Below are 12,212 nucleotides of genomic sequence, written 5' to 3' on the forward strand. Positions count from 1 at the left end.
CCAGGTGGGCGGGGCTGAGGCTTCTCGGCCATCACCATGGAGACAGTAGTCCCCCCACCGGAAGAGTGGGCGGGCCTTATGATGGGCCTGGTGACAAGACTCAGCCAATGGCAGAGATCTGGCCCGCCAGGCAGATGACACAGGGCCCTCCACTGTGACCCATGACACCTAGTGGCCACAGGATTTGAGCACACCCTGGGAAAGCCTACGCAGGCACAAGGGAGCCCCTGGTGCGGACTGCTTCAGGCCATTGGCAGAGCAGGCCAGGTACCTCTTTCCCACTTTCCTGAGGATAGCAGTACGCAAGGCATCCCCACTCAGCATCTCTTGCCTCTCTCTGGATGTGTTCCTTCTCTGAAATCTCTTCCTTCTCCCCCTTGTCACTTGACACCTTGGAGTGCCTGACAGAGGGCCTAGAGATGAAAGAGCAAAGGGGGAAGGCCTCTGGCTCTCCTGCTTGCCCATGGGTAGAGAAGATCTGCTAGTCTATCTGGAAGGTCTAGAGAGTAGCCATTGACTGGGGACCTGCATCACGGGCTGATCCTGGCCAGGTCAAGCTTGCTGACGTGTGGCAGCCTCTCCGGAGACTACTCATTCCGCTCATAACATTCTATGCAAATACCCGGCTGAGTGCCACGGGCAGAAAACATTGACACATACCTGCCAGAGGCCTATCCTGGGTCTGAAGAGTCCACCCTGGTCTCCAGCGACTCATCATCTCAGCACACACTTTGCCTGCACACATGGAATCCGCCTCTCTCCACGAATGCCTTCTCCGGCTAGGAAACACACGATGTCACTCAGCCAAAGGAGAGCACAGGCAAAGTCAACCGAAGCCCCCATCTTCAAGAGTTTGCCCTCTGCTGGGCCACAGCCTCCGCTGGCACAGTGCATGTGTGGCACTTCTCCGAGGATAAGGCCGAAATCCGGGCATCCAGGGCCCCAGCAGTCCAGGGTCTGCGCGTGGCGGCATATGGATCACCTCTTTGCCACGTACAGGAGGGAGGCCTGGGCCCTAGACTGGCTCTGCTAGAGCTCCACGACCTCAGCTATTTTCCCCCACCTTTGGTCCGTGCCCTCGTGACTGTGTGATCCCTAGTGACACTTCTTCTCCGACCACTCTGAATCCGCCACCTGCGGATACTTGAGCATGAAGATGAACATCTGTCACTGCCTGCAGTGTCACAGGTCACTAGGTGTCTAGGCTCAGGCTGACGATGGCTGTCTTCTGCCCAGGCAAGGAGCCTAATCCTTCAAAGGCAATGAGGACATGCGGTCATTGGCCGACATTCTTTCTTTCATCCACACAGCGGTCTAGATGAGGGGAAAGAGGCCAGGTAGGCCAGCTGAAGGCTGAGTGCGGGGCCTAAGGCTTCTTTCCCAATCACCATGGAGACGGCCACCGGAAGGCTGGCCGGAACTTCTCACGGGGACGGGTCACAAACACTGAGCCAATAGGAGAGGTCCAGCCTAACCGGCCAGTTCCGCAGAGCCCTCCATTTCACCCACGGACACACAACGGCCCCTTCTGTTTTGGGCCACAAATTCGAGGCCACCCGGGGAATCACTTCACACTAGGCAGCCCCTCATGTGGACACGTTCGACACACTCGGCCAGCAGGCAGCTACCTCTTTTCCACTTACGCTACCATATCAGTAGGCAAGGCGCCCTTCCTCAGCATCTATGGCCCCTCTCTGGATGTGTTCATTCAGAGAAATCTCTTCCTTCTACCCCTGAGACACATCACAAGTATGAGGGGCCTGAGAGAGAGCCTAGACATGAAGCGGGGGAGGCTTCTGGCTGTACTGCTTCCCCGTGGGGAGAGAATAGCAGGTAGTCTCTCTGGAAGGTCTCAGCTTCTGTTGCTTGACATGGGCGATACAGTAGGGGCGGACCCTGGCCAGGTGGAGCTTGTGGGCAGACGCAACCTCTCCGGCGACGAATAATTCCGCTGCTGCTTTCTATGCTGAAGACCTCCCCCCGCCGGGTGGGATGGGTAGAGAACATTGACCCACACCTGCCAGGGGCCTTTCCTGGGACTGAAGATCCCAACATGGTCTCAACGTCGTCACCCTCTCAGCACACACCTTTCCTGCACACATAATGCTGCCTTTCTCCGTCAGGGCCTTATCCTACCAGGAAAAAAAGCAAGCCGCTCAAAAAGGCCGATGCCAGGGAAATCGAGGAAACACCGCCATTTTCCAAATGTTTGCTGTCTACATGTCCCCGCCTCCGGGGCAAGGCCGCGTATGCGGCCAGGCTCCGAAGGCAAGGCCGACATCTTGGCAGTCAGGGCCCCAGCAGTCCAATGGTTTATGGACGTGGGGACACGGATGACCTGTTTGCCGCATACAGGAGGGATCCTTGGGCCCTTCACTGCCTCGCCATTCAGCTCCACGACGTCCACTACTGGCCCTGGCCTTTGCTTTGGCTGGTGCCCCAATGAACGTGTGCTCCGCAGCCATCTTTCTCCACCCATCACTATCATTCTGCCACCAGGGGATATGTGAGTGTGGGAGTCACCATTTGTCACTGGCAGCAGTGTCACAAATCACCAGACTTCCAGGTACCAGCTGACCTAGGCTGCCTTCTGCCCCAGGCAAGATCCCGATTCCTATATCCCAGATGCTGACTGACACCTGGGCACTGGGGAACATTCATTTTGATCAACACAGAGGTCTGAGTGAGGGTCAGCGGGCCCGGTAGCTGAAGTCAAGGCCAGGTGGGCGGGGCTGAGGCTTCTCGGCCATCACCATGGAGACAGTAGTCCCCCCACCGGAAGAGTGGGCGGGCCTTATGATGGGCCTGGTGACAAGACTCAGCCAATGGCAGAGATCTGGCCCGCCAGGCAGATGACACAGGGCCCTCCACTGTGACCCATGACACCTAGTGGCCACAGGATTTGAGCACACCCTGGGAAAGCCTACGCAGGCACAAGGGAGCCCCTGGTGCGGACTGCTTCAGGCCATTGGCAGAGCAGGCCAGGTACCTCTTTCCCACTTTCCTGAGGATAGCAGTACGCAAGGCATCCCCACTCAGCATCTCTTGCCTCTCTCTGGATGTGTTCCTTCTCTGAAATCTCTTCCTTCTCCCCCTTGTCACTTGACACCTTGGAGTGCCTGACAGAGGGCCTAGAGATCAAAGAGCAAAGGGGGAAGGCCTCTGGCTCTCCTGCTTGCCCATGGGTAGAGAAGATCTGCTAGTCTATCTGGAAGGTCTAGAGAGTAGCCATTGACTGGGGACCTGCATCACGGGCTGATCCTGGCCAGGTCAAGCTTGCTGACGTGTGGCAGCCTCTCCGGAGACTACTAATTCCGCTCATAACATTCTATGCAAATACCCGGCTGAGTGCCACGGGCAGAAAACATTGACACATACCTGCCAGAGGCCTATCCTGGGTCTGAAGAGTCCACCCTGGTCTCCAGCGACTCATCATCTCAGCACACACTTTGCCTGCACACATGGAATCCGCCTCTCTCCACGAATGCCTTCTCCGGCTAGGAAACACACGATGTCACTCAGCCAAAGGAGAGCACAGGCAAAGTCAACCGAAGCCCCCATCTTCAAGAGTTTGCCCTCTGCTGGGCCACAGCCTCCGCTGGCACAGTGCATGTGTGGCACTTCTCCGAGGATAAGGCCGAAATCCGGGCATCCAGGGCCCCAGCAGTCCAGGGTCTGCGCGTGGCGGCATATGGATCACCTCTTTGCCACGTACAGGAGGGAGGCCTGGGCCCTAGACTGGCTCTGCTAGAGCTCCACGACCTCAGCTATTTTCCCCCACCTTTGGTCCGTGCCCTCGTGACTGTGTGATCCCTAGTGACACTTCTTCTCCGACCACTCTGAATCCGCCACCTGCGGATACTTGAGCATGAAGATGAACATCTGTCACTGCCTGCAGTGTCACAGGTCACTAGGTGTCTAGGCTCAGGCTGACGATGGCTGTCTTCTGCCCAGGCAAGGAGCCTAATCCTTCAAAGGCAATGAGGACATGCGGTCATTGGCCGACATTCTTTCTTTCATCCACACAGCGGTCTAGATGAGGGGAAAGAGGCCAGGTAGGCCAGCTGAAGGCTGAGTGCGGGGCCTAAGGCTTCTTTCCCAATCACCATGGAGACGGCCACCGGAAGGCTGGCCGGAACTTCTCACAGGGACGGGTCACAAACACTGAGCCAATAGGAGAGGTCCAGCCTAACCGGCCAGTTCCGCAGAGCCCTCCATTTCACCCACGGACACACAACGGCCCCTTCTGTTTTGGGCCACAAATTCGAGGCCACCCGGGGAATCACTTCACACTAGGCAGCCCCTCATGTGGACACGTTCGACACACTCGGCCAGCAGGCAGCTACCTCTTTTCCACTTACGCTACCATTATCAGTAGGCAAGGCGCCCTTCCTCAGCATCTATGGCCCCTCTCTGGATGTGTTCATTCAGAGAAATCTCTTCCTTCTACCCCTGAGACACATCACAAGTATGAGGGGCCTGAGAGAGAGCCTAGACATGAAGCGGGGGAGGCTTCTGGCTGTACTGCTTCCCCGTGGGGAGAGAATAGCAGGTAGTCTCTCTGGAAGGTCTCAGCTTCTGTTGCTTGACATGGGCGATACAGTAGGGGCGGACCCTGGCCAGGTGGAGCTTGTGGGCAGACGCAACCTCTCCGGCGACGAATAATTCCGCTGCTGCTTTCTATGCTGAAGACCTCCCCCCGCCGGGTGGGATGGGTAGAGAACATTGACCCACACCTGCCAGGGGCCTTTCCTGGGACTGAAGATCCCAACATGGTCTCAACGTCGTCACCCTCTCAGCACACACCTTTCCTGCACACATAATGCTGCCTTTCTCCGTCAGGGCCTTATCCTACCAGGAAAAAAAGCAAGCCGCTCAAAAAGGCCGATGCCAGGGAAATCGAGGAAACACCGCCATTTTCCAAATCTTTGCTGTCTACATGTCCCCGCCTCCGGGGCAAGGCCGCGTATGCGGCCAGGCTCCGAAGGCAAGGCCGACATCTTGGCAGTCAGGGCCCCAGCAGTCCAATGGTTTATGGACGTGGGGACACGGATGACCTGTTTGCCGCATACAGGAGGGATCCTTGGGCCCTTCACTGCCTCGCCATTCAGCTCCACGACGTCCACTACTGGCCCTGGCCTTTGCTTTGGCTGGTGCCCCAATGAACGTGTGCTCCGCAGCCATCTTTCTCCACCCATCGCTATCATTCTGCCACCAGGGGATATGTGAGTGTGGGAGTCACCATTTGTCACTGGCAGCAGTGTCACAAATCACCAGACTTCCAGGTACCAGCTGACCTAGGCTCTCTTCTGCCCCAGGCAAGATCCCGATTCCTATATCCCAGATGCTGACTGACACCTGGGCACTGGGGAACATTCATTTTGATCAACACAGAGGTCTGAGTGAGGGTCAGCGGGCCCGGTAGCTGAAGTCAAGGCCAGGTGGGCGGGGCTGAGGCTTCTCGGCCATCACCATGGAGACAGTAGTCCCCCCACCGGAAGAGTGGGCGGGCCTTATGATGGGCCTGGTGACAAGACTCAGCCAATGGCAGAGATCTGGCCCGCCAGGCAGATGACACAGGGCCCTCCACTGTGACCCATGACACCTAGTGGCCACAGGATTTGAGCACACCCTGGGAAAGCCTACGCAGGCACAAGGGAGCCCCTGGTGCGGACTGCTTCAGGCCATTGGCAGAGCAGGCCAGGTACCTCTTTCCCACTTTCCTGAGGATAGCAGTACGCAAGGCATCCCCACTCAGCATCTCTTGCCTCTCTCTGGATGTGTTCCTTCTCTGAAATCTCTTCCTTCTCCCCCTTGTCACTTGACACCTTGGAGTGCCTGACAGAGGGCCTAGAGATGAAAGAGCAAAGGGGGAAGGCCTCTGGCTCTCCTGCTTGCCCATGGGTAGAGAAGATCTGCTAGTCTATCTGGAAGGTCTAGAGAGTAGCCATTGACTGGGGACCTGCATCACGGGCTGATCCTGGCCAGGTCAAGCTTGCTGACGTGTGGCAGCCTCTCCGGAGACTACTAATTCCGCTCATAACATTGTATGCAAATACCCGGCTGAGTGCCACGGGCAGAAAACATTGACACATACCTGCCAGAGGCCTATCCTGGGTCTGAAGAGTCCACCCTGGTCTCCAGCGACTCATCATCTCAGCACACACTTTGCCTGCACACATGGAATCCGCCTCTCTCCACGAATGCCTTCTCCGGCTAGGAAACACACGATGTCACTCAGCCAAAGGAGAGCACAGGCAAAGTCAACCGAAGCCCCCATCTTCAAGAGTTTGCCCTCTGCTGGGCCACAGCCTCCGCTGGCACAGTGCATGTGTGGCACTTCTCCGAGGATAAGGCCGAAATCCGGGCATCCAGGGCCCCAGCAGTCCAGGGTCTGCGCGTGGCGGCATATGGATCACCTCTTTGCCACGTACAGGAGGGAGGCCTGGGCCCTAGACTGGCTCTGCTAGAGCTCCACGACCTCAGCTATTTTCCCCCACCTTTGGTCCGTGCCCTCGTGACTGTGTGATCCCTAGTGACACTTCTTCTCCGACCACTCTGAATCCGCCACCTGCGGATACTTGAGCATGAAGATGAACATCTGTCACTGCCTGCAGTGTCACAGGTCACTAGGTGTCTAGGCTCAGGCTGACGATGGCTGTCTTCTGCCCAGGCAAGGAGCCTAATCCTTCAAAGGCAATGAGGACATGCGGTCATTGGCCGACATTCTTTCTTTCATCCACACAGCGGTCTAGATGAGGGGAAAGAGGCCAGGTAGGCCAGCTGAAGGCTGAGTGCGGGGCCTAAGGCTTCTTTCCCAATCACCATGGAGACGGCCACCGGAAGGCTGGCCGGAACTTCTCACGGGGACGGGTCACAAACACTGAGCCAATAGGAGAGGTCCAGCCTAACCGGCCAGTTCCGCAGAGCCCTCCATTTCACCCACGGACACACAACGGCCCCTTCTGTTTTGGGCCACAAATTCGAGGCCACCCGGGGAATCACTTCACACTAGGCAGCCCCTCATGTGGACACGTTCGACACACTCGGCCAGCAGGCAGCTACCTCTTTTCCACTTACGCTACCATATCAGTAGGCAAGGCGCCCTTCCTCAGCATCTATGGCCCCTCTCTGGATGTGTTCATTCAGAGAAATCTCTTCCTTCTACCCCTGAGACACATCACAAGTATGAGGGGCCTGAGAGAGAGCCTAGACATGAAGCGGGGGAGGCTTCTGGCTGTACTGCTTCCCCGTGGGGAGAGAATAGCAGGTAGTCTCTCTGGAAGGTCTTAGCTTCTGTTGCTTGACATGGGCGATACAGTAGGGGCGGACCCTGGCCAGGTGGAGCTTGTGGGCAGACGCAACCTCTCCGGCGACGAATAATTCCGCTGCTGCTTTCTATGCTGAAGACCTCCCCCCGCCGGGTGGGATGGGTAGAGAACATTGACCCACACCGGCCAGGGGCCTTTCCTGGGACTGAAGATCCCAACATGGTCTCAACGTCGTCACCCTCTCAGCACACACCTTTCCTGCACACATAATGCTGCCTTTCTCCGTCAGGGCCTTATCCTACCAGGAAAAAAAGCAAGCCGCTCAAAAAGGCCGATGCCAGGGAAATCGAGGAAACACCGCCATTTTCCAAATGTTTGCTGTCTACATGTCCCCGCCTCCGGGGCAAGGCCGCGTATGCGGCCAGGCTCCGAAGGCAAGGCCGATATCTTGGCAGTCAGGGCCCCAGCAGTCCAATGGTTTATGGACGTGGGGACACGGATGACCTGTTTGCCGCATACAGGAGGGATCCTTGGGCCCTTCACTGCCTCGCCATTCAGCTCCACGACGTCCACTACTGGCCCTGGCCTTTGCTTTGGCTGGTGCCCCAATGAACGTGTGCTCCGCAGCCCTCTTTCTCCACCCATCGCTATCATTCTGCCACCAGGGGATATGTGAGTGTGGGAGTCACCATTTGTCACTGGCAGCAGTGTCACAAATCACCAGACTTCCAGGTACCAGCTGACCTAGGCTGCCTTCTGCCCCAGGCAAGATCCCGATTCCTATATCCCAGATGCTGACTGACACCTGGGCACTGGGGAACATTCATTTTGATCAACACAGAGGTCTGAGTGAGGGTCAGCGGGCCCGGTAGCTGAAGTCAAGGCCAGGTGGGCGGGGCTGAGGCTTCTCGGCCATCACCATGGAGATAGTCCCCCCACCGGAAGAGTGGGCGGGCCTTATGATGGGCCTGGTGACAAGACTCAGCCAATGGCAGAGATCTGGCCCGCCAGGCAGATGACACAGGGCCCTCCACTGTGACCCATGACACCTAGTGGCCACAGGATTTGAGCACACCCTGGGAAAGCCTACGCAGGCACAAGGGAGCCCCTGGTGCGGACTGCTTCAGGCCATTGGCAGAGCAGGCCAGGTACCTCTTTCCCACTTTCCTGAGGATAGCAGTACGCAAGGCATCCCCACTCAGCATCTCTTGCCTCTCTCTGGATGTGTTCCTTCTCTGAAATCTCTTCCTTCTCCCCCTTGTCACTTGACACCTTGGAGTGCCTGACAGAGGGCCTAGAGATCAAAGAGCAAAGGGGGAAGGCCTCTGGCTCTCCTGCTTGCCCATGGGTAGAGAAGATCTGCTAGTCTATCTGGAAGGTCTAGAGAGTAGCCATTGACTGGGGACCTGCATCACGGGCTGATCCTGGCCAGGTCAAGCTTGCTGACGTGTGGCAGCCTCTCCGGAGACTACTCATTCCGCTCATAACATTCTATGCAAATACCCGGCTGAGTGCCACGGGCAGAAAACATTGACACATACCTGCCAGAGGCCTATCCTGGGTCTGAAGAGTCCACCCTGGTCTCCAGCGACTCATCATCTCAGCACACACTTTGCCTGCACACATGGAATCCGCCTCTCTCCACGAATGCCTTCTCCGGCTAGGAAACACACGATGTCACTCAGCCAAAGGAGAGCACAGGCAAAGTCAACCGAAGCCCCCATCTTCAAGAGTTTGCCCTCTGCTGGGCCACAGCCTCCGCTGGCACAGTGCATGTGTGGCACTTCTCCGAGGATAAGGCCGAAATCCGGGCATCCAGGGCCCCAGCAGTCCAGGGTCTGCGCGTGGCGGCATATGGATCACCTCTTTGCCACGTACAGGAGGGAGGCCTGGGCCCTAGACTGGCTCTGCTAGAGCTCCACGACCTCAGCTATTTTCCCCCACCTTTGGTCCGTGCCCTCGTGACTGTGTGATCCCTAGTGACACTTCTTCTCCGACCACTCTGAATCCGCCACCTGCGGATACTTGAGCATGAAGATGAACATCTGTCACTGCCTGCAGTGTCACAGGTCACTAGGTGTCTAGGCTCAGGCTGACGATGGCTGTCTTCTGCCCAGGCAAGGAGCCTAATCCTTCAAAGGCAATGAGGACATGCGGTCATTGGCCGACATTCTTTCTTTCATCCACACAGCGGTCTAGATGAGGGGAAAGAGGCCAGGTAGGCCAGCTGAAGGCTGAGTGCGGGGCCTAAGGCTTCTTTCCCAATCACCATGGAGACGGCCACCGGAAGGCTGGCCGGAACTTCTCACGGGGACGGGTCACAAACACTGAGCCAATAGGAGAGGTCCAGCCTAACCGGCCAGTTCCGCAGAGCCCTCCATTTCACCCACGGACACACAACGGCCCCTTCTGTTTTGGGCCACAAATTCGAGGCCACCCGGGGAATCACTTCACACTAGGCAGCCCCTCATGTGGACACGTTCGACACACTCGGCCAGCAGGCAGCTACCTCTTTTCCACTTACGCTACCATATCAGTAGGCAAGGCGCCCTTCCTCAGCATCTATGGCCCCTCTCTGGATGTGTTCATTCAGAGAAATCTCTTCCTTCTACCCCTGAGACACATCACAAGTATGAGGGGCCTGAGAGAGAGCCTAGACATGAAGCGGGGGAGGCTTCTGGCTGTACTGCTTCCCCGTGGGGAGAGAATAGCAGGTAGTCTCTCTGGAAGGTCTTAGCTTCTGTTGCTTGACATGGGCGATACAGTAGGGGCGGACCCTGGCCAGGTGGAGCTTGTGGGCAGACGCAACCTCTCCGGCGACGAATAATTCCGCTGCTGCTTTCTATGCTGAAGACCTCCCCCCGCCGGGTGGGATGGGTAGAGAACATTGACCCACACCGGCCAGGGGCCTTTCCTGGGACTGAAGATCCCAACATGGTCTCAACGTCGTCACCCTCTCAGCACACACCTTTCCTGCACACATAATGCTGCCTTTCTCCGTCAGGGCCTTATCCTACCAGGAAAAAAAGCAAGCCGCTCAAAAAGGCCAATGCCAGGGAAATCGAGGAAACACCGCCATTTTCCAAATGTTTGCTGTCTACATGTCCCCGCCTCCGGGGCAAGGCCGCGTATGCGGCCAGGCTCCGAAGGCAAGGCCGACATCTGGCAGTCAGGGCCCCAGCAGTCCAATGGTTTATGGACGTGGGGACACGGATGACCTGTTTGCCGCATACAGGAGGGATCCTTGGGCCCTTCACTGCCTCGCCATTCAGCTCCACGACGTCCACTACTGGCCCTGGCCTTTGCTTTGGCTGGTGCCCCAATGAACGTGTGCTCCGCAGCCATCTTTCTCCACCCATCACTATCATTCTGCCACCAGGGGATATGTGAGTGTGGGAGTCACCATTTGTCACTGGCAGCAGTGTCACAAATCACCAGACTTCCAGGTACCAGCTGACCTAGGCTGCCTTCTGCCCCAGGCAAGATCCCGATTCCTATATCCCAGATGCTGACTGACACCTGGGCACTGGGGAACATTCATTTTGATCAACACAGAGGTCTGAGTGAGGGTCAGCGGGCCCGGTAGCTGAAGTCAAGGCCAGGTGGGCGGGGCTGAGGCTTCTCGGCCATCACCATGGAGACAGTAGTCCCCCCACCGGAAGAGTGGGCGGGCCTTATGATGGGCCTGGTGACAAGACTCAGCCAATGGCAGAGATCTGGCCCGCCAGGCAGATGACACAGGGCCCTCCACTGTGACCCATGACACCTAGTGGCCACAGGATTTGAGCACACCCTGGGAAAGCCTACGCAGGCACAAGGGAGCCCCTGGTGCGGACTGCTTCAGGCCATTGGCAGAGCAGGCCAGGTACCTCTTTCCCACTTTCCTGAGGATAGCAGTACGCAAGGCATCCCCACTCAGCATCTCTTGCCTCTCTCTGGATGTGTTCCTTCTCTGAAATCTCTTCCTTCTCCCCCTTGTCACTTGACACCTTGGAGTGCCTGACAGAGGGCCTAGAGATGAAAGAGCAAAGGGGGAAGGCCTCTGGCTCTCCTGCTTGCCCATGGGTAGAGAAGATCTGCTAGTCTATCTGGAAGGTCTAGAGAGTAGCCATTGACTGGGGACCTGCATCACGGGCTGATCCTGGCCAGGTCAAGCTTGCTGACGTGTGGCAGCCTCTCCGGAGACTACTCATTCCGCTCATAACATTCTATGCAAATACCCGGCTGAGTGCCACGGGCAGAAAACATTGACACATACCTGCCAGAGGCCTATCCTGGGTCTGAAGAGTCCACCCTGGTCTCCAGCGACTCATCATCTCAGCACACACTTTGCCTGCACACATGGAATCCGCCTCTCTCCACGAATGCCTTCTCCGGCTAGGAAACACACGATGTCACTCAGCCAAAGGAGAGCACAGGCAAAGTCAACCGAAGCCCCCATCTTCAAGAGTTTGCCCTCTGCTGGGCCACAGCCTCCGCTGGCACAGTGCATGTGTGGCACTTCTCCGAGGATAAGGCCGAAATCCGGGCATCCAGGGCCCCAGCAGTCCAGGGTCTGCGCGTGGCGGCATATGGATCACCTCTTTGCCACGTACAGGAGGGAGGCCTGGGCCCTAGACTGGCTCTGCTAGAGCTCCACGACCTCAGCTATTTTCCCCCACCTTTGGTCCGTGCCCTCGTGACTGTGTGATCCCTAGTGACACTTCTTCTCCGACCACTCTGAATCCGCCACCTGCGGATACTTGAGCATGAAGATGAACATCTGTCACTGCCTGCAGTGTCACAGGTCACTAGGTGTCTAGGCTCAGGCTGACGATGGCTGTCTTCTGCCCAGGCAAGGAGCCTAATCCTTCAAAGGCAATGAGGACATGCGGTCATTGGCCGACATTCTTTCTTTCATCCACACAGCGGTCTAGATGAGGGGAAAGAGGCCAGGTAGGC

Source organism: Elephas maximus, chromosome 16 (genome assembly GCF_024166365.1).
Source record: "Elephas maximus indicus isolate mEleMax1 chromosome 16, mEleMax1 primary haplotype, whole genome shotgun sequence".
Taxonomy (NCBI): Eukaryota; Metazoa; Chordata; class Mammalia; order Proboscidea; family Elephantidae; genus Elephas; species Elephas maximus.